The sequence below is a fragment of the Ammospiza nelsoni genome, chromosome 3 (genome assembly GCF_027579445.1).
Source record: "Ammospiza nelsoni isolate bAmmNel1 chromosome 3, bAmmNel1.pri, whole genome shotgun sequence".
NCBI classification, from domain to species: domain Eukaryota; kingdom Metazoa; phylum Chordata; class Aves; order Passeriformes; family Passerellidae; genus Ammospiza; species Ammospiza nelsoni.
The window spans coordinates 46461045-46488804 of NC_080635.1; positions in this window are offsets into that span (position 1 = coordinate 46461045).

Consider the following 27760-nt stretch of genomic DNA (forward strand, 5'->3'; position numbering starts at 1 on the left):
GAGAATTATTGCATCTTTGCATTTTTATTTGCTCACTTGCAAAACTTGACTTGCTGTTTATTTCAAGCATTTCCTTTCAGTTTTAAAATGAAAAAAATATGAGCAAGAAGTTTAATGGAACATAGAATGCCTTTGTGTATGAAGCCTCTTCAGAATTGTTTTTGTGATCTAGATTGCTCAAGTGATGCTTTCTCTAATATAAACAAGTCCTGAAAGTGGAAGCTGTTTATGCTGTTGAAATATTCTACAGTTTGCTTTCTTCATTTTTGAATACTCTGATGAGATGGAGGGCAAGGGAAGTTCAAATAATCTGTCAGAACACTGACTTCATTGCTCTGACACATTTTTATTTGTACGCTAGCTACTCAATTTGTTTCTTTTAATAATCTTCTGCCCTCTCAGCATTTCTTTGCCTGCTGTACCTTTTAGCTGGTTTCATTTTATCTGAATACTCTGGGCAAAGAACGAGGTCTAATTCTTAAATGGCCAGATAACACCACAAAGCTGCAAGTCCACAGCAGACTTCAGCAGCAGGCTGTTGGCTTTTGGAGAGCTGGCAGCAATGCAAGGAGATAGTGAAGAGGTCAGGATTCTCTTATTTTGTGGCCAATATGTCATGAGTGATAACTACAAGGCTTGAGTGGGCATGCACAGCATATGTGCTTGTCTCATGGGCCTCATACACTGGCTGACACTGCTCAGTTCCTCAGGCACAGTCAATCAGAGCAAAGCTCATTTTACATGTGGAGGTCATGAACAGAATAACTCTGAACAGTTTTCATTAAAATAGTGTCAGGAGCAGAAAAATTGAGGACATTATGTACCTCTAAGAGAATATTTCACTTGTCAGATATGTGAGTAACATGGAAGTGTGATGGGTAGTTAAAATGAGGTTTTCTTTACTGAGAAATGAGAATGGGTCATTGGAGAATTAGAAGCAGCAACTGCTTTGAGACAGGAGTTATGTATAGTCAGATGGTTGGTCCATTATAGAGAAGGTGTATTAGGAAAACATTGGAGGCAAGTAGCATAAAATAAGGTGGTAGTAGGAGCAATCCGGGAAAACAAAGGAAGAGAAGGGAAAAATGCAGTGGGACATAAATAAATGGAGAATGAGATTTAATTAGTTCAAATCAAGATAGATAACCTAATTACTGAACTTGGTTTTTTGGATCTGACTACACACAGGACCCTGAGTCTTCGTTTTTCATCAATATGTTTTACTTCCAAATGCGTAATCATGTTTGCCCTGCTACAATATGTTAGTTAAGTTAGATTGACTTGTACACCCCATACTGTGCTTTCTTTGATCCTATCAGCCTAAAAGTAACTTCATCAAATCATAAATATTACTTAGGGAGCATTTTAGCTTTGCCAGCCTTGGTCTTCCAATATTGACTATTATTAATCTCAGATGAAAACCCATTATTTTTATTTAAAATAAATAAAACCAAATAAAGTTTTCAACTGTTACTAAATGTGTTTGAGGAACTTGCTGCATGAAGAATCTGAAGAAAAGCAAGTGAAAAGTTCATGATATCACTGATGCTTTCCTAGAAGAATGAAGAAAAATGCAGAAAAGCTAATAACACTGTGTTGTGACTGATGACTAGTTTTTCTGGAAACTAGAAAAACTAGTCTGATAAGTAGTCTGAAGACTAGTCTACTACCTGTTAGTACCAAATACTATACTACTTGAGTCATACCTTTCACAAATACAAAAAAATTAATAACCTAAATTCTGACTTAGGACTAATGTTCAGCTGTAGCACAGAAATGTCTAACACAGAACTATAGCCATTTAAATTTTTATGAAATAAAAGTTCCATCAACAAAAAAAGGCAAAGAAAAACTAGTTTAGAAACTACATTACATACCGATGAAGAGAATTTTTATCATTATTTTTGCTTCTCTTTGACTTCATGCTCCTGCAATGAAAAGATTCTGAGGGTTTAAAAATAGTGTTTTAAGAAAGATAAACTATGTTCACAAAGGTCAGGTGTTCATTACTGTGAATAATCTAGACAAAGCATAAGAAATGAGAGAGTGTGCAATTTCCAGAATATATGGTGTCTGTACTTCAGAAATCCTGTAAAGAGTGTGCAAATTATGCACACATCTAGTACTTTTTGAATTTATAGTAGTGAATAATACTGCAGTAAAAAGACATACTAATGAAAAATGTATTCATATACAATAAAAATAAAAGGTATTGTTATTTGAGCAGGAAAAAAAAAAACCCTGAGCTTCACAAGAGGCACCATTTCAGTCACCTCTTCAGTTTCTACACTGGTGCATGCAGTGTGAGGAATAAACAAGAGGAGCTCGAGTCTCTGCCCCAGTACCAGAGATTTAGCACCCTTGTGACTCCTTAAGGTTTTAGCTTTTATATTTTTCACATCCTATACTGCATTCATGTATAACTCTGAAGTCCATATAGAGTATTAGTAAGCTCTCTTCACAGTTTGGTCAGACAAAACAATCCTTCCAGGCTTGTGAACCAAGGTCACCCTCACAGCCTCAGACTCAAAAAAGTATAAACAAAAGTGAATCGGGTAGGGAAAACTGGAGGAATATGATTTCATTACTTGAAGCTGTAATTGGAGAATTAACCCCTGATCTGCAAACAGACTAAACTTACTCCTGTCTGAGAACCTCATGACCATCATCCATCTTGGGTGTAGCCTCTGGAAGGCTTTTGACTGCCCGAGATGTATCTATTGAAGGCCTTTAATAAATACTCACTTTATTCTCTTAACTCTGTCTAGCCTCTGATTTAAGTAGCCACTCCAAGGCATCAATAGCTGTAGGTGAGCCCTGGTGGGATGAGTCCTGAGACTGGAGTGCCCTGTCAGGTGGTTGCAGGCTCTTTAGGAAGGGTAGGCAGGGCAGAAGAGGCAGAGGGGAGGCACTGTAGGTAATAGAAGTGTTAGAATGTGTGGAGCTCACAGCTGGCAGTGGCTCAGTTCAGAGCCTCTGGGTAAGAATTAAGGGGCAAACAAATAATGCAGATGTCATCCTGGGAGTCTATCACAGACCTCCTAGCCAGGGTGATTTGTTCTTTGTGGAACTAGGGGATGCTTCCAAATCAGTTGCCCTTGTCCGTATGGGGGACTTCAACTTCCCAGAAATTAACTGGGAGCATTACACAGCTAGTACAACCCAGGCCAGAAGATTCCTTAAAAACCTGGATGACATCTTTATGGAACAGATCCTAAGGGAGATGGAAATCATCAGCCATCACTACAGAATAAAGCAAAGTCATCCACTTGATCTGGATATACAAGAACAGATGTTTCCTAATTAGACCTAATTAGAATACAATAGAAACTCATCAGCACTATGTATCTATTAGATTTACACCAGAAGACACGTCCCTCTTTGATATCTCTAAAGCATCCAAGTGTATTAGCAATTGGAGCACAGAAAATTTTCGTGAGACTTGGTGGTAAAAGTAAAATAATTCTGTTTAATAATGCTAGTAGAAAGGGAAAATATGATTTCTGACTCTTTGTTTCACTTAGACCACACAGGCATACAAGGAACATTAGAAATAGATGCAGTGTATTAAATATAGCATCCAAATCCTCAACATATATCAGCAAGGGGAAATACTCATTGTTTTGTTATGGTATTGGCTGTTGTCTTTTTTAAACTAACTTAGAAAAATGGGTTAGGAACTAAAAGCTTATACATCATTCATTGAGCTCTAATGATTTTGTGGAAACATAGACAAAGAAGTGCACTGATGAAATGGAGGAATGTCCCCTATGTACACAGACACTTGAGGAACGTGGAATACCTGTTTGCGCTAATAGAGGTAAGCATTGTGCACTGAAATGTCTGTTTTTCTTGTTGTCTCTGTGTTACATTTATTTGACTCACATTTCTTAAAAACATTATTTAAAATGTTTTTTACACTTGTGCCTAATAGAATACAATCTGAGGGACACAGAGTTATTTTAGTGTGATTTGGTTGGACTGCATAGCAAACCAACACCTACACATCTTACTGCTTCTTCTTCTTTCCTTTAAGCCCATGCCCTGGAAATCACCATTATTATGTGCCTCTGGACAAATCCTTAATTGTCTGCCCAAGGTGTGGTTTCTGGACTTGAAGGAAAAGGTTATGCTGAATGATGGTGGGTATGGTCTGAGATAACAAGTATTCCCAAATTAAATCTAGTATTGAATATCCCAGAGAGATTAGGAATACATAATGAATTTAAGACCTGAAAGACATTTTAAGATTAATCACCAATGATCAAATTCAATAACCTGCTGTACAGTTTGTGACATATATTAATAGTTAAGACATATCTACAGGCTAAAATATTAAATGTTTCCTAAACAAATTTTCAATATTCATACTTCAATAACTAGCATTTTAAAACCAGTACATCCATGTGTGTATTTTATCTATTTTTAGGAGGTAATATTAGAAGAATAATGTCACTTCAATGGAAAATTATTGTAATAATAAAAATCATTTTCTTAAGGATATTTAAGAACAAAATTTCAGACAATCATAGAATTTTCAAGGTCAGAAAAGACCTTTAAAATCTCCAAGTGCAGCTGTTAACCTAGCACCACCACCATGTTCACCACTAAACCATGCCTCAAAGTGCCACATCTACATGGTTTCTGAACACTTCCAGGGACTGTTATTCCATCACTTCCCTGAGCAGCGTAATCCAATTCCTTACATGAAAAAATTTTTCCCAATGTCCAATCCAAACCTCCTCTGTGACAACCTGAGGTCATTTTCTCTGTTATTTAATTTTTTAGTGTTTTACATGCACTATATAAATTAACTGCATATTTTTATAATTATAATGTCACCTAAGTCAACATTTCATAGATGTAATCAAAGTAGTAGGCACTCTCAAACAAATCTCTCAGCCTTTTTTCTAGCCTGTTTTACAGTTCTTCACTTTCAGGTCAGATTTTCAGATGTTTTAGCTGCTGTCCTAATTCTCAACAGCTAGTAATTTCCTCATTAATTTGGCTCTGCAGCCTTCTTAAGATGACAATAGAAGAAGATTTTCTAAGAGAAGATAGGGCTTTTCAAAGCAGTATGACATTCACAGTGAATATTCCTGCATGCCACCCAAAAATCTGAGGATCAGAAATCAGTAGCAATTGAAGACCATGGACCTGTCCAGTTTTTCCACTAAACTTCATGTATCAAGCAATTTCCACCATTTGCCCAGTTTTCCATTTCACACTTTACAATGTTGCACTGCAGTGACCCACGTTTTAGATGGAAAAGCCCTGGATCACAGAAAAAGCTGCCTATGGAAAAAGCACTTCCCTCTCAATTGGAGTGGAGAAAAGAAAAACAGTGTTGTTTACCAGTGCTGACCTGCAAGTCTCTATCCTCCACAGAAAATATAGCAAACGTTGTGAACTCTAGATGGAAAGGCATGTACTTGCATGCTCTGAGTGGTGTGAGTTTGCTGTGCAAAGTTACCTCAGTCTTATCTGCATCAACTCCCCTTCAGTGCCCTTTATCCATGCCAAGCACCAGAACAGGTTTCCAGTATCACAGACCATGTTGCTGATGCAAAAGCTATTGACTTCCTTTCTAAGCACTCTGGTGGTGCCACTTAAGCAGAGTTCACAGAGGATTTTTGGTTCCAGCTGTGTGGCGGCAGAAGAAGATGCTACTGCACTTACCTGCACCCTGAGCACATCCTTCTTGTTACTAGGAGTCCCTGTGTCCTCACAGCCACTGGCAAAACTGCATGTGACACTGCCTCCACCTTCATTTCCTCTAAGATGTCTGGGTGAGTCTGTGTTCTTTAAAGAGGGAGATTGCTGCTTTTTTTTTTTTTAGTCTTTTCCCACTAAGTTCATTTGAGAGCAGCATGTTGTTGCAGAAGGGAGTATGTGTGATGATGCCAGCATACCTGACCGGGCAATGATCTCACTGGGGAAATAGTGATAATTTGCTTAGGGAGGTAGTGTTTTATATTCTCAAACAAAACCTTACACACCATGGAATTGTGCATCAGCTCTTCCCATAAGAAACGACAACACTTGCAGGTTTGAATATGCCTTTCTGTCAACTTTAGGAAGAATTACACTTCTGAGTCTCTATAATAGTTTTTTTTTTCCTGTGAATTATTACATATGTGTAGGGGGATAGAATATAAGAAAATAAAGGTAGTATAGAAAGTAATCTTACCCCTAAGGAGTTGCAGCTGGGCTAATTATTAAAGATTAAGGGCAGGCCTGACTTTAACAGGCTACAGCTGTAGCCAATAAGAAGAAGAGTGGTATAAAAGAGTGGGTTGGTTGGATTTTGTGGAAGGGGTTAGTGCTTAGAGGGGCTGCTGATGGGAAACATTAAGGAGGTAACAATGTGGAACCTTTGCAATATAATGACAGCATATATGTCCCCAAACAGTTTGTCTGCTTCTTTCCTTACTTGAAAAGCAAAGCAGAAAATAAAGCTGGGTAACAGTTCAAATCCTAATTGCTTGTTTTGATAGCTAACTTTCCTAATATTTCTTTTCCAAAAGCTTTTCTGTGGAACATAATGTATAGGAAGTAATGATTTTTAATCTGAGAGGTCTGATATCTGTGGACTTTGCATATAGAAGAGAATGCAAGGTTAGGAAAGGATGGCTGGCGGGGTGTTGTAAGTAATGTATGTTCTGTTTGTCTGAGGTTCTTGGAAGCTTTATGGTTTGAGGAAGCAGAGTATTTAAATTGTGCTCGAGCATTACAGAGGCTTACTCTTCTCTTATCCCTACTTCTTATTTTCACAAAATCCTTTACTGACTTCCATATATATTATTTGGCCCCAAGCAACTGAAGATGGATGAACTTAGGAAAAAAAAGAAGTGAGAGAGATCAAAATTAATGTAAAGATGTTTTATGTTCCCTGATGCCCTGCTATTCTGCTCTCAAATTCCTTGCTTGTTTGAGGACCTGACAATATTAAAACCTAAGAAGGAGTAAAAGCTAAACCTAGGCTTGTAGTGCTGTTACTTCTGCACTATATTCCCTACTGTGTCTGCTGGAAATAGGCCTTGACTTCTAGTGTCTGACATGGAAATGATATGAGAGGCATGGGAGATCAAGAGAGGGTATAGCTACTGCGGGATCTTTGCTTTCCATTTGGATTTGGGTGTCAAATAATTTTGTTTGGATCTTTTTTGGTTTTCACATGCAGTTTTGATATCTAGCTCTACTGCTGACAGCCTCAATCAATATGATGGTCAAACCACAGAAGACATCACCCACCCACATGGTCCTTAAAGCTGAAAGCAGGGCACTTCAGAAGGAATGGAAAAGCTTTCTTAATGTGCCAAGTATACCAGTTTTCTGTGCAAAGTGAGAGCTGAAGCTTCACAGGGTAAATAAGTTAAAAATTAACAAAGACCTCATCTACTTCAGAGTGAAAAGAAAATGCAGACAATCTTTTTAGAGCATAGCTTTGATTCAAGTGAATGAATTAGTCGCTAATCACATACTTAGTGTTAAAAGATTGAAATGCAAATAATTTAATAATGTTACTTGAATTAAAAAAAATATATTAATCAAAATTTCTGTCTTGGATCAGTGCGTTAGCTGATAATTCATGCCCACATGCATTTCCATTCTAACAGTTATTTATGCTCCCTCTGATCAACTTTTAGCAGGCTCTGACTGGAAAGTTTGCATGTAATGGTTAAAAAAATTTAAAAATCATACAAAGGACAAGTCCTTCTAGCTGCCCCTAACAGACTCCTATAGCAAAAGGAGAATTTCCCCTTCGTCAATCTAATGAGCATGCATGAGAGCTTAAAGGGGGTGACGTGATTGATACCATTTCTCCCTTCTTTATTCACTATGAAGAGGAAAAATTAGACAGTAGTTTTGCATAGGTCCTTAATGTTCAGGGTGTCAGAAAAGCATCTGAAAAGGAACATGTGTCATGTCATCTGTGCTTCATCATGAGCGGATGTGACATGATTCCTACAGACCTCACCCTTCTCAAGGAGCATTTTTTAGCAGTGGCTCAATAAATCACCCTCCAGAAGAGGACCCCCACTGACTGTAATATCCTGAAAGAGAGTGTGTTTTTTCAGGAAGGTTACACAGAGGTGTTTGAAACTCCCTTCTAAGCTGTCACAAATACCTCACTTTAGACTTGGAGTAACTCCACACATCAGTCTTACAATCAAGGTAAATTTTGTGCTCTGCGTATGACTAAGGTATTTCTACAGAGTGCTGAAAAAAGGAGACTTTCAGATCCAGAACTACAGTTCATTCTCACTCCTGTGATAACCTAGAGTTCCTACTTCAGATGAATGAGGCAAACCAGTGTAAGAATTTGTATTGATGCCACTGAACTACTCAGTTGAGGTTTTTCCAGGTAGTCAATGATTTGCTAGTCTAAGATAGGTGTAAATTTACAATAAAGAGTTGTTCTGATCTGATGTTATTTTTCCTGACAACCTGCAAATATGCTTACAGAAATGGTATTTGAGATGTGTTATTTTACTGTCATGAGAAAGAAAGAAAATGTGTTATAAATACAGCTTCAAGCAAAATGTAGTATTTTGAGGATTTGTTCACTGAACTTGCTTTTTAAATATCACTCAAAATACAAACAAATTGATACTTGAAAGCCTCTGCATAATTTGAACTTGTATTTGTACATACTGACAATGACTTTCAGTTGTCAGTGGCACTTATTTTTATTTATTTTATTGTTTAGTTCTGTTTGTATTTTTGCTTCCCCTAAACTGACATGATTTCAAAAATTATGGGGCTTTTTTTTACAAATTATTCTAAAAAGAAGCTTTAATTGAATAATGTAACTGGCATTTCCCTGTCAGGTATAGACAGTCATGCAAAAGACAATAAAAAACTATTATGCAATTTTTAAGGAGTCATTTTATAAAGAAATAAAATGTATAACTAAAAGACACTCTGAGCAAACTGCAAACTAAGTGTCACTTGTGTCTACTCATTTGAAAAAAATGGTATGGCAGAAGACAGGCATCACTTAGGGCTTTCTTTGTGTTGTGTTGATCTTTAAATTTCAAATTGATAAGTATATTTATAAATGTGTGCATATTCAACAAAATTTTGCCACAGGATTTACACACTTGCAATTTACCGGAGTATTTTAATAAGTCATTTTAGTCCCTTTACCTCAGTCCTATTCAAAGTACATGTGGCAGCTGTGGGAAAATCAACACCGTCAATAAAAAGTTCAGGAGTTCAATGACCAGAAAGGATTGGAGTTCATAGAATGGTTCAGCAACTACTTAACAACTTACCCTTCAGGTGCAAGATAAAAGTGAAGGAGTTTGAGATAACACTTCCTTTTTTACTGCCTACAAATGTCTTGAAGCAATTTCATATGTTCCAATGAGCTAGAAAATGGAAACTGAAGAACATAGTGTCATGCACTAATGTGCTGCCTAATGTGTTGCTTAAAAATGTTTCAAGATAAGTTTTTCTCTCATTTTTAGGTAAGCAAATATATTTAATTTAGTTAGTGTAATAAGTTATTATGTGACTACTTGCTAACTATTTAATACTTAGAAGAGACCCGGGGTCAGATTTCCTAGAAAGTTATTGTGTTGTCTGTGAATTTAATTTTGGGGTCTTAATATTCACATATTTTTAATTGCTTCTCCCTCTCATTTAGAGGTGTGTGATGCATTTTGGGGAAAAAACATTATCATATTGTTGTACCTTTCTTCTTCATGTATTTTACTATATTGACCAAAAGATATGTAGGTTGCAAGACAATCATTCATTGTGTAAGTGGTTAGGAGCTGCTGACTTTCTCTTGATAGCTCAGTAACTAAACTAACTTTCAGTTAAACTAACTAGTTTAACTGAAAGTTAAACCTCACATATTAAAAAATGTTAATGGTACAATAATATGCTTTTCACTTCTGGTTTTTAGTAAAACTTTTTCTAATTTTAGTATTTATCTGATTTTACTGTGTCATGTCTTCCACTGAACCCTATAAACTCATGTGGGTTTACTTATGATGAAAGCTATGGCTTTTTCTTTTGTGTTTTATCAGACATTAATCACCTTAAAATCATAGTATCAGTTAAAGACAAAAGGGAAGATATGTTAGAAAATGTGTGCCTTGCTCCATAGCCTTTCTCACCCCTATAGAGTTAATGTGATGGTGAGGTACCCACAGGCAAATCAAAGGGTGAAAACATCTGACACGGTGTATAAAATTACAGTTTAACATTTTACTTATTTCGTTTGTTTCCCATTTCATGTCCTGGGGTACATCAGGCACAGCATGGCCATCCAGGCGAGGGAGGGGATTGTCCCTCTCTCCTCTGCACTGGGGCAGCCTCACCTTGAGCGCTGGGGGCAGTTTTGGGTGCAAAAATATAAGACATTAGGCTTTCTTTTTCTTTTGCAAACAATGATGGATTCCTATATCAGGTTTTATTCTTAGGTTCTTTCCTTCACCCTCTTAAATGTAAAAATTTCATTTTTAACCTCATTATTTAGAACAATTTTAGCTCTTATGTTTCTGTGTTAACTCTGGTTCTCTTGTCTTTTTCTGGGGACTTGAAGTAACCTGTCAAAGCTCTCCATTTGTCCTCACCTTGTGCTAAAATGACACAAACTCTATGAAGTAGAAACATTGCATTCCACCTGTATCTTATGATAGCTCTCTGCAGAATATCATGTTGAACTTTTTACTTACTTATCACAAACTCATGTAGTTTTATGCTGCCAGCCTACATTGGTCATAGATCATGTCATAGCAGAAATGGAGATATCCAAAAAGCTCTACATGCTTTTAAATATGACAGTGATAGAGACACTGAAACACTATTTGACTGTGTTAAATTTTATGCCAGTCTGTTTTGGATTTCTTGATATGGGCAAAGCTTTTTTATTCCATTGTTATTCCTTTAGTACTGTGGTTTTGACTTTTAGGGTAAGTAATTTCCAATTCTTACACATTTTGCCTGAGGAATATTTCAGTTCTCTATTGCTTCCATGGGAATGATTTGTACCATATTTATTTCTAGAATAAAAGAAAATACCATACAATTTGCCCTTTTGCCCTTGGCCTTTCAGTTATAGCTTTGAAAAATGAGTTTATTATTTATTAGGAGGGATAAATAATCAACAGTCATTAAGACAAAGAAATATGTCTTGTTGAATGAGTTATGCTCACAGCACAAAACAATAGCTTGTTTCCCACAAGAAGTTCAGAAATACAATTACTGTTGTATTTCTGTCTTACTTCATGATAAATGCATCTGTGACCTACTAGATGGTCACATAGGACAAGGTTCAAATGTGAGATTTTGCTTCATTTAGGAGTAGCGGAGCTGAAAATTTCCCTCTCAGATGCTCTGTCAATGCCTAAATTGAGAACTGTTTTGTTTTGTTTTTCTGTGTGCCCCTCCCACTTGCTATAGGTGAGATAACACTGGAGAGCTTGGGGAGCATTTCACATTCAGGCTGGCTTTTCAAGAATAGGCATTCTCTAAACAGGACAGTCCTGGAGTTATTTTAAGAGCATGCCTAAATCATAAGTTTGGGATATGTAAAAAAAAATTAATTGCGTTGTTTGCTACCACTGTCATCTGTGAGACAGTGGTCAGAGAAGTCCTTGAAACAGATAGACACTTTGGTATCTACCACTTCCTAGGAGGATGTATGAATCAGCAGACTGTTGAGGTTATTTTCCTTTTGTAGAAGAACTGAGTCTTTAGCAATGAGTATTTGCACTATCTAGAAACAGAAACTCTACCAAAGTAAACTCTTTCCCCTGAGTTATGATTCAGAATTTAAAGAGTATATGTGCCTTAGCTTTGTAAACTTGAAGAAAATCTGATTCAGAAAAACCCTTTGTTTTTCCTATTTTATGGAAGGTTACTGTTAACAAGTCAGATTGCTAACACCACATGGAGTTGAAACTATTACTGTTTGTGCAAGAGGGAGATCATGATGCAGCTTCTAATCTTTACTGCTACTAACAACCGTATTTCTTATACACATCTTTCATAGTTAAAGGTCCATTTTTTTCAATATGCAAGTTCTTTACATATTTATTATCTAAAGATTGATAAAACTTCTGATAAAACAGTCATGGCCTTCTATCTACAGAAAGTTGAGCTCCCTCAAAGTGGTGAGCATGGACTGCATTGAGCACTACCTGTGCCAGCAGATATTTTGCTAATGAGTATATTTTCTGTATTAAATGTATCACCTCTGAAATTAAAGTAAAAGAAAAGTTACAGTGGTTTTGTTCTTCAGAGCAGTCACCATATCTTGTTTTCATAGTAAAAGATGCACTGCCATTATGAGAAATCATGGATTTGTCAGTCCCTGCATGATAGCTTAAAACTAATATTCTTTCACCAGATCTGTTTTCTTCTTACATTTCAGAATTTTTCTTTGCTAGGAATAGGATTTTGCTAGAATAAAAAGGGAGTAAGAGGAAGGGTTCTGTTTTTTGCCTTGGTAGTATTTATTAGGTTAATTACTGAAGATTTATCTAAAGGCTACATCCTCTCAGAAATCCTCAGGGAAGGATAGGGTGAGATTAGATTCATAAAACATCACTGACTGCTAAAGAGGAATGTGATAGCATCCACTACAGAGCAAGACAAAGAGGAAAAGTCATGTTGTTTTGTTTTTCTGCTATTACAGCCACACTTGATTCTCAATTTCAGTGGAAAAAACTCAAGTTCAGAAAGATCTTGTGAACCAAAATAATGTGCACAAGCACATCCCCACACTTTATTTCTTGGTTTAAAGAATCCCAACCAAATGAAAAAATGGGCTTCAGTTTTAGCCTTTGCACTCTCAAAAATTAATTCAGTGAACGAAAAAAAAAAAAGGTAAACAACATTCTGGACATTTAATTGACTGATGTTTGCAGAAGAGCAGCAAAATTTTTCACTTTATAAGCAAGTATGTGTCACAATCCTGATTGTATTATCCAATCATGAATCCAGTATTCTCTGAACTGAATAATGAATTTTCCACTCCTTAGTTTGTAAATAACCTTCCATCAGGTGTACTTCAATACTTGTGTGGGAAAAGAGCAAATAAACCATCTCTCTGGAAAGATGGTTTAGGTGGGAAGATAGCTCAGTTTCTATGATATTTTAATTTCTTGCTAGCTGTGAGGCTGACAATATCAGGAGTAATTAAGGTGCCAATATATAGCCTCAGACACCAGAGATTTGATGTGGACTAGGGTCACTTCTCATACAGATCAGCAAACAGCAGTTGACTTAATTGTAAATTTTACTGAGAGAGTGACTTCAATTGGTGACCTGGTGTGGAGCAGTCCTTATTCTTGAGATCTGAAAGACAGGTGTGACAAGAAATCTGATGCTAGGGAATTTTTTCTGACCCCTTCATTACATAGTTGTGGGGCTATGATGAAGCACAAAGGAATGGCAAGATTATGAATTCTAGAAATAATGACGCCAATGGTTATTGGAATTACATTGGGGTTTATTACCACCAGAGAGAGAATGAAGGAAAAACAAGGGGAATAGAACAGCGAATGAAATAGGCAAGAAGATAAAAGAAAATTACAAATATAAACATTTTATATGGTTGTGAGGTAGAAGAGAAAAAAGATTAAATACCTTTCAGATGGAACAACAAATGCTATTTCTCATTTTTTTCCTATAATTCCAGCTGCTATCTCTCTGACTTCTGTGTTCTGTTATTTTAGGCAGGGTCAGGAAATGTGGGTTAGGTGAAGGGACAGTGGGCAGGGTCAAGAACAGTTTGAATGGCAGAGTTCAGAGGATCACTATCAGCAGAGTGGAATCCAGTTGGAGACCTGTAATCAGAGGCATTCTCCAGAGATTAGTACTGGATCCAGCCTTATTCAACTTGTTTATCAATGACCTGGGCAAAGGAACACAATGCACCCTCAGCAAGTTTGCTGCTGATGCAAAACTGGGTAGAGTGGCTGATACACCTAAAGTCTGTGCTGCCATGCAACGGGGCCTTGATAGGCTGGATAATTGGGCACAGAGAAACCTAATGAGGTTCAGCAAGGGCCAGTGCAGGGTCCTGCACCTGGGAAGGATAATCCCAAGTACCAGCACAGGCTGAGGGCTGACCTACTAGAGAGCAGCTTGGCAGGGAAGGATCTGGGGGTGTTGGTGGTTGAAAGCTGACCACGAGCCGGCAGTGCCCTTGCAGCCAAGAGGGCCAATGGTGTCCTGGGGTGCCTTGGGAAGCGTGGCCAGCAGGCTGAGGGAGGTGATCCTGCTCCTCGGCTCCACCCTACAGAGGCCACATCTGGAGTGCTGTGTCCAGTTCTGGGCTCCCCAGTACAAGACAAGGAGCTCCTGGAGAGGGTCCAGCAGAAGCCATAAAGACGATTTGGTGGCTGGAGTATCTCTTATGAGGAGAGATTGTGAGAGCTGGGCCTGCTTAGACTGGAGAAGGGAAGGCTGAGAGGGGAATCTCATTAATGTATATAAATATCTCAAAAATGGATTTCAAGAGGGTGATGCCAGACTCATTTCAGCAGTGCCCTGGGATAAGACAGGGAGCAGTGGCCATAAACTAAAACCAAAGAAAATGAGGAAGAACTTCTCAGGGTGGTGGAGCACTAGAACAAGCTTCCCAGGAATGTTGTGGAGTCTCTTTGTCTGGAGACATTCAAAATCCGCCTGGTCGTGTTCCTGTGTCACCTGCTCCAGGTGACCCTGCCTTCGCAGGACATTTGGACTGGCTGATCTCCAGAGGTCCCTTCCATACCAAACAATTCTCTGATTCAATTTCTTGCTGTTTTTCTGCTACCTTTGCCTTTTTGCTACTTCACTGTTTGCAAACCAATGAAATGCCCCTGAGCTGAATGAATCAGTTTTGCCTACAACAACACTGAAAAGAAATGTGCAATGCAGCAAGTTAAAATCTTACTAAAGAACTGACTCTGCTCTGCTCATTTTTTGTTGGTTTTATGATTTCAAATTATCATTCATTCTCAAGATGAGAAACAGGCTTAGGATAATGTGGGCAATATGCAGAATAGCAAGCTCTTTTGAAACCTGTGACACCAGCTAAAATAATAATGAATACAATTGTGCAGATAATATTTTGAAGGAAGTAGGTGCAGTTGAATTATCCACTGCAGATGAATAAGAATGAATCATCAGAATGTTCTAATTCTGCCACAATAAAATTCTGCCAAGAATAAAAGGTCAAGATAAATATTTTAAAGATATTAGCTATTTCAAATAATTAGTAGTCATTAAAGGAGTTATTAAATAGTAAAGTTTGTTTTAAAGGACTAAAATCTACAGTTCTGTCATAGTAAAGTGTTTTAGAACAAAAAGGTTTAAACTCCTAAATTTTTTTTAAACCCCTAAACCTCACAATTTTGCCATGTACACTTTAATTCATTCACAGTAGAACATAGATAAGATTAAAAGAAAAAAATACACCCCCCAAAAAAAAACGCAAACAAAAAAAACCATCCCGATTCACAATAAACATAGTCTGGTTGGGGTTAAAAAGAAAGTAGATTTGCATTCCTTTGTGTAAATCTTTTTTTTTTTTTTTTTTTTTTACTCAGCTATGTATCTGAAAGACAGAAAATGACTGAATATGTTTTGGCTGCTCTAGATAGTGCACTACAAAGCATATGAAATCTTCCAGACACTGAAGGATCCCACAAAGAGATTGTCACTTTGAAAACAGGTACATTATTTCATGACTTTACCTTAGAACACTATCTTCACAGGAGAGCTTGTGGACCTACATGTATAAAATACTCATTAGCCACCTCAAGGCAATGTGAGGTGCTGCCTTAATACTGGGGGAGATCAAGCGACCTCATGTAACTGTCTCACTGTTCTGTGAAGATAAAAACCCCTGTACATAATATTTTCTTCATTAAGGTTGCTGTAGGATAAATTCTGCAATCGTTACTCCTGCTGAGTAACAGATTACCATCAAAATTGAATCAAAATGAGGTTTGTGGTGCGATTTTCTTTCCAAAGATCACCCAAAATTAAGTCAAATCCACACCATTGAGATCGTGTCCAGAGATGCTTTGAGAGAATAAGATCATTACCTGCAAATGTATTGGTGCAAAGAAGCACCTACTTTCCTACTTGTTTAATATGAATGCTAGTGTAAATTGGATCAGTGAAGCACCATATGTTGGAGATGAAGGTGATGCAGGTCACCCATGTATGTGAAATAGCTTGACCTCACCCACATGGGAAAACACAGAGCTAAGGACTTCATTCTGCATCTCACTTTTGTATGAGAAAAAAATATCTTCATAGAATTAGAAAATCCACAAACAAAACACTTTGAAAAAATAACATTTCTGTGATTATGGCTGTCAGAATTATTAGACAAAAACTATATTCTCTGATAAGGTTATCATTCTTAAAATTAATTTTTGGAACATTTTTATTTGAAATCAGTCTATGACCCAGAGAACAGTACATTTTGTTAAGAAAAATCTGCCATTGTCACGAAATCATATAGGTGCACTATGCTGATCTATATACTCACATCTATATAAAATGGGTGAGATTTGAGACTTAATGGGAATAATAAATGCCTTTATTTATTCTCTGTCTGATAAAATTCTATTATTTGTGAGAGAGCTTTCCTCTGTACTCAAAGTAAACATCTATCAACCATGTGGGGAGAGCATGACATGTCTAGGTTTGTTTTTAGGGTTTTGTATAGAGCAAAGTTTTTGGACTGGAATCACATTATTATCACCCTATACTGAGGGTCAGTGTAGCACTGATTTGGAGCTTAGCAAACTGCAGCTCCTATGGTAGGTTGAAATAGGGGTAATTGATTTTTAGTTTTAAACCAAGACTTGGAGTTTAAAATCTATACACAAAATCCAAAAGACAATGCTAATATAAAATTCAGCAATGAATAAAACACCAAGTGTGTAACATCTATTTCTTGGCTCACGTAGACAGTTGTGGCAAGAGGTCATGCAAAATGTTCCCCATCCTCCTAGGAAATTAGCAAGAAGCATTGTCTGCCACTAATTTTCAAATAAGCTGCAAAATGAACGCTAATCATTGTCTGCCAATGATGAGTGTAATTTTGCAGGGCAATTACAATCAGTAACTATTTTCTTCAAGATATTAGTTTGCAAAATAGTTGTGGTCTGGTGCACATTCAGGGTAGTGATTGCTGCGTGCTTGCTGGGTGTGGTGAGCTCACCCTGTTGCCTGTGAGCTGCAGCAGAGCTCTCCCATCACTGCAGGGTTTAGCAGCGTGACAGGACGTTTCCATAGAGCCCAAGATGCACTTTTACCATCTAAAATGTCTGTGTGGGTGTTTGTCTCTTGGTTCATTGCTTCACCAGACACTGTGTCTAATTTGAAATTACTTTTGCTTCTACATGTCCTTTGCTTCTTGCCTTTCTAAAAACTCTATGCTGGAAGCAGGAGCTCCTGAAATCTCCTAAGTAAAATCCATGTCCTGTGCTAATGGTGCACAAGCATTTCCTCTTGGCTGCTTCTGTCAGGGTAAAGTTTTCCAGACATTTGTCATCTTTGGATTTCTTTCATCAACTGTTAATATTACGTATTTGTACCATACAACACAAAGAATAAAGTGTTCCAAATTTTTTGGGGCAGCAGTTGGGGTTTGCTGGTATTTCACTAGATTTTTTTTCTTGTTGTTTCTAGATGTGACTGAATAAATTTCCAGGATAACCTGATTTATACAAGCCAAATTGTGATAGACTACTGGGGTGCTGCAGAAGTAAAGAATGTTACAACGGAGGTAAACCACCAGTAAACTTATGTTTATGAATATTCTTTAATTTTTTTAATGAAACAAGAATATGGGGGAAAATGCCACATAGATGGATATCATCTGTAGATCACATAGCACAGATCAAACTATTACTAGTGAATCTGCAAAATTTCTGTGGAAAAAATCCATCATTTTACAGCAGCACATAAAGCTGGGAATGCACGCAGCAGAAGCCAGCTGGGATTTCACAGCCAGCAGCATACAAACCTGGACTATTTGACAACAGCAGCCTCAACCAAGTGCCTGTTGCCAGATCCAGCCTTGAAGGATCTGTGTCTGAGGGCTGTCTCAGCAGTGTGTTCACTTGGAAATGAATGTGAAATGTGTTGCCATGTCAGTGTGACCAGCTGTCTCCCTGCAGAGAGCGAAGACAGGCATTTAGGTTGAGTTCCAGAGTGTTTTCATTACAAAGCTTTTCACTCTTTCCCCAGGACTGAGCAGTGATACTTCAGCAGCGCTACTACCTGTGTGTGTTTACTAGTCTGAGCTCCAGCAAGGCTGGCAGGAGATTTTTGATACTTTAATGTGTATTTTTTTCAGCAAGTGCCTAAATCTAACTGAAATGTGAGCCTTCAAATAATAATACAAGTCACCCAAATCTGCAGCCAATTTTGGAAAATCATTGATGTGTATTCTGTCAGCCCCCTGTATCCAGAGGCAGTAAGTTAGGGCCAGCTTGCACACAGCTTAGGTCAGAAAATCCAGCTGATTCTCTTACACACAAGTATGCACGTGTAGAGAATTCTAGACAACTTGAGACTTCTGATTACCTGAAAAAAATCTTAATTCAAATAGTCAGATAGTCTTTCTTAAGCTTTCCAGCTGCATTTTCCAAGAGTCCTACTGCTGACTGTGCTATGTCATGGAGCTGCAAAGGATTTAGAGTTCAGGTGTCATGTGGTCACACTGCCTTTGGATCAAGAGTGCTCGCTGCAAAACAAGTGTCAGCTGTGTCTTGCTCCATGCAGAAAAGTAAGGATGCACACCAACAATAAAGCTTTCAAGGTGGTTGGCTAAGGGTTCTCTTCTTGGACAGCATGCTTTATTTCTCTGTAATTTATCTCCAAACCCTCACGAAGGATAAAAGCGTCTTCACATCCCATGGACATTGGGAAATGCAGAGCTGTGTGTGAATCCCATCATCATTTGCTCTGAGTGCCATAAAATCCCATTGTGTAATTGTCAGAATTAATCTAATAGATTGGAAAGCTAAATAGAATTTAGATGATGGTTCAGATATGAAAGATGTGTTGAATGGGGAAGCCAAAATAAAACTATGAATTTCTGATCATGGAATAAATGCTAGAGATTTTAGGCGGTGCTTATAACAGGAATTTGTGATTTAGCAGAATATGTATGTAGAATAATGAAAATAGTTATTGAAATGCTTAAGATTGTGCCACATCAACTTCTTATGAGGAAAATTAATTAAATGTGTGGTTTTGCTTTGACTCTGATATTTAAAAAGTCTTTAATTTTTTGTTTAATATTTATAAAACAGCAAAGTAAACAAATTTTTAAATATATTCTTATTTTCTTTGCTTGTTATGTTTTCTATTTCTACTGAAACACAAACATGCTCCATTATTAATATATCCAGATATGCTTGTGAGTGGGAGGAATGTTCAAAATTTTCCTTTTGTCAGCCTGGTCTCAGAAGTCCCTGTATCCCACCAATTCCTTCATTTTTATCCTGGGTCACAGAAACATCAAACACTCATAATTTCTCATGCTTACTTTCATTTATCTGTGGCCTCCATGCCTCTGAAGGCAAAAGAAAATCACATACCAATTCCAGATCATGGTGCAGTGTTTCCTCTTTTCAGGCTCAACCTAGAAGCACAGACTATTCTGACATTTACAAAAATGCTTGAGGCTTACAGTAGCTGTAATTTAATGCAGGTTGATGTGATTTCTTAGGCAGATTTCAGGATACCCTCATGCATCCTTTATGTAACAGGAAAATAAAAAATCATGGATCATTTTGAAAAACAAATGTGTAACAGATACTCCTATATACAGTGCTTGGTTTTATTATATTTACTTTCTGCTATTTCAGCCATAGAATAATAAATGTTTATGCAAAATACTGCAATATTCATTGGCAGAGCACAAATATTATTGGAAATGTAAGAAGACATTGTTATTAAACATTAAAAACAAAAACATATTCTTTACACATAAAATTCCTACATTAAAATCAATATTAGGCTAACAAGTTTCATAAGAAGGCAATCAATCTCAGCCTGATTCTGTAGCTGTAAGCATATTAAAAGAATACTGGAATTGAATAGCCCAGGCAATTATTTCTTTTATGACATGAGAAAAGTCTGATGTGTCTCAAAGGATATGACATTACTAACTTCTTACCTTCAAAGACTCACTGTATACAGATTAGCTTTCAGTTTATTATTAAAAAGAATATTTATGAATATAAAACACATCTTTCAAGCATTTTATAAAGTGTGGCAAGGCAATTAGTTCCAGAAATATTGTTCCAGATATTTTAGGTCAGGATGGCAACTATGATGATAGTAGTAGGAGTCTGTTTTCTTCAAGCACACATCAGAGGTGAAACTGAAGTTATGTGCCCTAAAGACAGAGAAATTTAAAAAATGACACTACAGTCAACAAAATACAGTGGCTTTGTGTAATTTGTTGCCTATACTTCTGGAGTTTGATAAAGTGCACTTCTGTGGAAGAGTTATTTTGACAATAACCTCTCAAGCCAAAGAATATAACTATTTTTGAAGAAAATCATTGGATTTGCTCATTTGGAGAGATATCATTGAGAGTTCATAAAGCCCATATTGCCTCTGAAATAGCTAAGGAAGGAAAAGAAAATGTTATACATCCCCTGTCTTTCTCAGGTTTTCCTGGGACTCATATGGTCAGCTACCAGCCCATTGTATATCCCTCTTCTAAATATGTGTTGAAATTCTCCTCAAGCTCCACTAAACATTGCAGACTCAGAAGTGAATTCTAAAATTAGACCATAAAAATCACAGAATCCCAGACTGAGTAAGATTGAAAGGGACCAGAGTTGGTTATATGGTCTGACCTCCCTGCTCAAGCAGGGTCATCTGAGAGCACCTGGCACAGGGTCGCATTCAGGTGCCTCTTGAAAATCTTCAGTGAATGAGACTCCACAACCTGACTTAACAGCCTTTGTTAGTGCTTGGTCATCAACACAGTAAAGTTCTTTCTCATCTTCAGGTGGAATTTTCTGTGCATCAGTTTCTGCCTGTTGCCTCTTGTCCCATTGCTCAGCCCCACTGAAAGGAGCCTGGCTCCATCCTCTTGGTATCTTCCCTTTAGATACTGATGGACATGGATGAGGTCCCTTCTCAGTCATCTCTGCTTGAAGCCGAGCAGACCAAAGTCTCTAAGCTTTCCTTGTAAGAGGGATGCTCCAGTCCCTTAATTATCTTTGTAGTCCTCCTCTGGATCTGGAATTTCATGTCTCTCTTGTACTGAAGATCCCAGAACTGGACCCAGCATTCCAGATGTGCCTCACCAGGGTTGAGTAGAGGGGCAGGATCACCTCCCTTGACCTGCTGGCAATGCTCTTCCGAATCCATCCCAGGAGACCTTTGGCCTTCTTGGCCATGAGGACACACTGCTGGCTCTTGGACAGCTTGCTGTCCACCAGGACTCCCAGGTCCTTCTCCTCAGAGCTGCTTTCCAGCAGCTCAGCCCCCAGCCTGTGCTGGTGCAGGGGCTTTTCCTCCCCAGGTGCAGGACCCTGCTCGTGCCTTTGACAAATTTCAGTCACTTCTTCTCTGCCCAGCTCTTCAACTTGCTGAGGTCCTTCTGGAGGTCTGCACAGCCCTCTTGGGTAGTGCCCCCTCCTCCTAACTCTTTGTTATCAGCAAATCCTGCTGAGGAGGAACATAATCTTGTGTGATACTGCAAATTGGCTCAGGGGAAACTTCTCCATATAATTTACTCTTTATATTTCTGTGCTGGTCTCACTCCACAGAAAAGCCTTTTTCACCTGCAAGGACATATGATAACAATTCCCTTGGTCTGTATCATACCTCAGGATATCAGCTTTCCTATAGTTTCTTTCAAAATGATGACAACTCTAAGGGGAGAGAGACACATCTGAGTATATCTATCACTGCAGCAGCCTTCTCCCTTTTTGCCAGCACTAATCAAAATTTTAATCCTATTCTTGTCTTTAGCACAGCTGTCTTTTCCCTTTACACATGGCTGTTAAAATAGATCTATAATTTACTGAAGACTTATCGTCAGGTTACTCTTGCACAAAGCTTTCCATTGAATCCATATATTTACTCCTATGCAACTAGCCACTGTTCTTCAATTTCATCTGCTGTCCCATGCTATTCATAGCCTATCTTTATTTATTCCAAAAACTAATTATATGCATTTCCACAAAAGGATGAATCTTAGTTCTGTTTATTATTTTTAAAGAAATTGCAGACATGAACTGAGGAAAGTGAATATCCTTGAGATCAGGCATGATGGCTCATTAATCTTGGGTGTAGAAGAACAAGATATACTTCTGTGTGGATTTTCCATAATCCAGCTATGCAGGTTAAATTTTTCCATAAAAAATTTTAGTAATGGGAAACAGCAAAACTGATTCAGAAATTATTAAAAAACCACATTTAAAAAGAATTTTAAAAATCCCATAAGGGTATAGCTTAATCATAAAGAAGAAAAATGTTATTTTCTCCTCCAAATACTTTTTAAAATTTTGATTGAATCTTTAGGATTATAAAAGTCAGTATAAGTACAATTGTCAAATAAATGTCAATGTCCTTGAAAATTGTTTAAAAACATTAAGATTCAAGATATATTAAAAAAACCCAAAAAATCACAGTTATGTGCAAATGGTCAAAAAGAAGAAATACAAGGATTTCTATAGTTCACTTTAATTGTATTTCTTGAAAAAAATATATTTATTATTAGCTCTGAATTTTTTTTTCTAAGGTATATTTGTCTTGGATTGACAGGTGAAGAAGTCTACAAAGTATCATGGACAACAGAGACTCTTGTTTGTTTCTTTGAAATGCAGGTCAAAACCATGTGTCAAAGTTTAACTTGGTTTTGATGCAAAATTAAGCACTACCTGATCTCCAAAATTTGTATTATATTATTAAGAAAGTCAGTTCACTGCTGCTTACCAAAAAAAAAAAAAATTAGGCTCATATTTTTTATTCTTTTGATATTATAACTACAAATATAATGCTCACAAGTAATAGCACAAAGCCACAAAAATAGAATGGCATTTAAATTTCTAAGTAAACTATTCCAGGCATACAATATTTCAAAGATAAAAGATAACATTTTTCCGTATTGAAAGATAACAAGCATATGCTTCTTAAAAATTACTTGCTTGATTTCCTGAACAACAGGAAACACATAAAAGAAAAATAAACAGATTTTATCTTGTAACAGTTTGTAACATTATGGAAGTGTATGTGTGAAATAAATATATGGAAAACCAAATTTGTCCTGGTGAAATTCATTAAGATGACAACTGTGCTGAAAGTGAATCCTGATTTTAAAATCTCTTTGTTTTCATATAAGTTAAAGCACTCACCTTGCTTTCTACAGATACATGGATGCAACATAATGAGTCATAAATGCTACAGTTACACATTTGATGTTTTCATTTCACTGCTATATTTTGTAGTAGCATTTTCTAACTCAGACAAAGCCTTTGACGTGAACTCTTCTGGGCCGTTGTCATAAGTAAGGACAGATGTCACACGTGTATTTACATATACTTCACCCTCAAATTCACTGTAATTTTATTCAGGTTATATGTTCTGTAGAAATATAAAAATAGTAAAGCCTTAAAAATACACTATTACTTCATTAGAGGGGTGTGCACACACCCAAATAATATTGAAACTTAAGATCTGAAAGAGAGCAAGTTGCTAACAGAATTTTATGGGAAAATAATATTTAATTTCCTCATAGAAAGCAGGAAAAGTATACCCAAGCTTCAAGTGAGAATGAATGATTGAATAAGGTAAATACTAACCTCTATCTTAGGATTCAGAACTCTGCAAAAATTTTTTCTGGCTGTACTTTCTCCTCTGCTACCTTCTTTTGTTTCTTCCTGTGTTAGAAATGAACCTGAGCTATCACTGGAAGGAAAAAGTCGAAATTAGAGCTACAAAGCACAGAATTATTTACTTGTTAGGGCTGTGGGTGAGTAGTTAAGCCATTGCTCCTCTGATTCCTATTAAAGCACTTATGAAGTCACATTTCAGAGTGGTTCACGATCTCACCTTGACAGGGCTATGGGGAAACTTTGAGGCCTTAGGTGGACCCAATATGCCCTGGGGGCAAGGTCTTCCTAAAGCTTGAGCTGAAAGATTTACAGAGGTGCTGCTTCACACATGCTCTGGAGATCCTTGATATTTCAAAATCATATCTGAAAAGAAGTTCAAAGCAAACAAAGAACAGTGTTAAAACATGAATTGTGTATTTCAGCTTCTTCTAAGTTTCTCTTCTCTTCTCTTGCTTCTTTCATCTCCCAGCCCAGTCCAAACTCAGATTCAAATTCTCAGATTACTGAAACATATTGGGACAGGTTATACTTCTGTCATCTCACATTTCTGACATACTCTTTCTGAAAATTGACTAAATTGATCGCTCAAATGTGCAATAACAGGAATGAGAATAAGAAGTTTCCATGTGGACGAAATTTGAGACCAGAAGGCTTGCTAAGGATAAAGGTTTTCCTGACTTTGGAAGAAAATTTGAATTAAAGAAGGGTGTGTAAATTTTACTGTGAGTGTGAATCCAGGCTAGAATGAAGCAAATTTACTCATGAGTAAGGATATCTGATATCATGAGTGCTCCAGAATAGCTGTTCTCTACCAAGTCTTACTCTGTATTCAAAAAATAGTACTGTGAACATCTGATTTTCTAGAGGTCAATGGCTTGTGGTCATTCAGGTCTGAAAAGCTAACTTAAAATGAACTTTTTCATGCTTTATTTTAGTGCACCATTTTAAAATTGTTGTGGCTTATTGCAGTTATTCCTAATTAAACATGCGTACCAAAATTGCAATTACACTTTACAATTCTAAATCCTAAGATGCAAATGTAGAAATGTAGAAATGCATGGCATTTGAAGGGGTTGTTCATAGAAGCAGGTAAAATTTGCCCACTTCACAGGAAATTTTCTTTTTCTGGATTTAGGCAAAACTGTGAAAAGAAAAGCTGTCCAGAGCAAGTGTTTGATTAGCCTTCTTAAATATGTCCTATGTATAAAAGCATATACCACAAGTATATATATGTAAAATATATACACATATACATGCATGTAAAATATATTATTAGAAAAAATAATTGTCTAAATTGTTGTGGACAGTAATCTTCTGTTTATACATAATATATACAATTTAGTCTTGAGTATTCAGGTGCCTTTGTTCTTGGGTTGTGCCTTCTTGTGGAATATCCCAAGTTTTGTTAGATTTCTTCAGAGATGGTATATATATTTTAAAAATCAGTGACTATTTACCCACATCCGCAGCTTGAATCTCTTTTGGTCTAAGAATTAATTGAAGCTTGTTGTTTTTGTTGTTGCTCTAGGCATTTGTCTCAAACTTAGAAGACAAATAAGGAAATGTCATGTAAGAGAAAAAACCTATGCAGAAATTGATGAATGACTAAGTAAATGGCAAGTGCTTGTGTCATCTCACTGTTTGCATGCTCTATTTCAATTATTCTCTGAGTGGGGCCATAGGACCAGTCTAAAAGTATGGTAGCAACACAGCTTTTCCCAGCCTATCCCGAGGGAAGTTTCTCTGGAAAGGCCTTATAAAACACCACATGATGGCTTACTGCACTGTGGCGCTGGTGGGGTTTACATTGTTTAATAGAACAGTCTGAACTGTGTGATAAACCCTCCTTATTTGAATGAAAATGTGTAATACAGCCAAATGAGAAGTTTTGCATAATTGAAGAAAAGAAAGAAAGGAAAGCATACAAACAGGACAGGAAAATAGGTATCTTGGAAAAGAATGTCTCAGAGAAAGTGATATAGGGATTCACACTGGATAGATAACTCAGTTGGAAATGACACTATAATGCTGGGCCAAAAAGGCCTAATGCAATCCCTGGATAAATACAAAGAAAAAGTTCGAATAGAAGGAAAGAAGTGATTTTGCTTCTGTACTGGGAAGTAATGTAGAGTTATTACCAACATTTTTAAAAACTTGTTAAAAATCTGAAGAGGTGTCAAAACAGATGTAGGAATGAGTTCAGGGGTTTAGGAAGTCTCTTTTAGGAAGGTACTTGAAGCTTTTTTTGTTTGAACTTTCAAAAACAAGTCTGAGAAGTTAGTTGAATGATGGATATAAGCCTGTTTAAAGGGAGAAAACACTAGAAAGTGGAGGGCTCACTAATATAGGAGAGAGAGGAGGTGCAGATTAGTAGCTGCAGAACTAGCCCAGAGCAACCGAAAAGTGTAGTTTTTAACAGTGAGTACAAATTGTGGAGTGGAATAGATTTCCCATGGTCTTAAGGTCTTCATATCCAGAAAGGGAGACTTTTGGGTAGAAGGAGTAAAGCAGCAGATAAACTGACCAAATTTGAGTCAACCTGAAAACAGCTGGGAGAAGACCTTGCATAAGTCACAAGTCCATAAAGTTTCTTGCAGAAAGTAAGAGCAGAAACGGAAACCACAGTCTGCAGCTCTGCTCTGGCCATTCTCACCTTACCCAAGCCCTACATGCTATTCTGGGGTTAGGAAGCATGGCAACAGCCTGGCGTAAGAAATGTGAAAGCGAGCTGGGAGTAGTGTGGGTTTAGATACCTCCTTCTGCCATAAATTTATGGTTCCATGGGCAGAAAGAAGGAACAAAACACCTCAAGAAATGCAGAGACAAGAGCCTTAAAGAAAGGGAGCGTGGGCAGTGTCAGCCCTCGGCAGTGCCTGCCTCACAGCCCAGCAAGACTCCAGGACCCTGTTAGGTGCCAGCTTGTTTCTATGAGTCACTGTCACATGTGTGCTCATATATATGTATATACTCCCCCATTCACTAAAATAGCCACAAAGCCATTTATTATTCATGAAAAGTCCAGTTTCGTCCTCTCTACCTTTAGTCACGGTCTTTTTCTTTATCAACAAGTCAGTTTCAATTTTCATAAAAAGTAGTTTGTAAGGGGTCATTCTAAATATTTTTGCATGTGTATCCTAAACTAATTTTCCCTAAATATACATTCAGATTCACACAATACAATTTAATTTAGATACGCAATCATTCTTGTTCATTTTTACCTTGCTGATTGGAAGAATTTCTGTTTAATCAAACATTTTGTGGTGGGGTAGTCATACTCAAAAAAGGGGAAATAAATATTTAAAACCTCTGATATAGTGGAGGCATTCCCTGCCTTCATTTTGGAAAGCAGAATATTTAAATAATTAATCTGAGACCTCTTGCATTTCAAGCAGATTTCTCATTCTAAATGGCAATCTACATTTGGATCATATTTTTTCATTTTCTCTGAACTTCTCTTAACTAATTTAAAAATGTATAGGAACATGTTTCTGTCAAACATAACTGTTTATGTGAAGAAAGGGGGAGAGCCTCCTGGCTCTAGCTGGAAGATTCTTTCCCCTGAAAAAGTCATTAGAAATATAAAGAGATGTGACTCAAAATCCAGCATTTAAACTTTAGATATAGATAGTGTTTTTCAAACAATTTTTCTAGTTGTTATTTCTTTTTCTTTTCCTGTGGGATCCTTATGAAATATATAGAGAGGAGGTCCCACAAAATCTCAGATTTTATTCCTTAGAGAACTCTTCAATGACAATAGGTTAAGGAAAACTGCTGTTAATGAGACAGGTACACATCCTACAACTTAAGAACATGAATAATCCCCTCTTTGACACTCAGATTCTACCACCTTGTTTTGGTATTGTTGAATCCTGAAAATACGTTCCCTAAGTACATCTTCTCTGAAATATACTTTACCA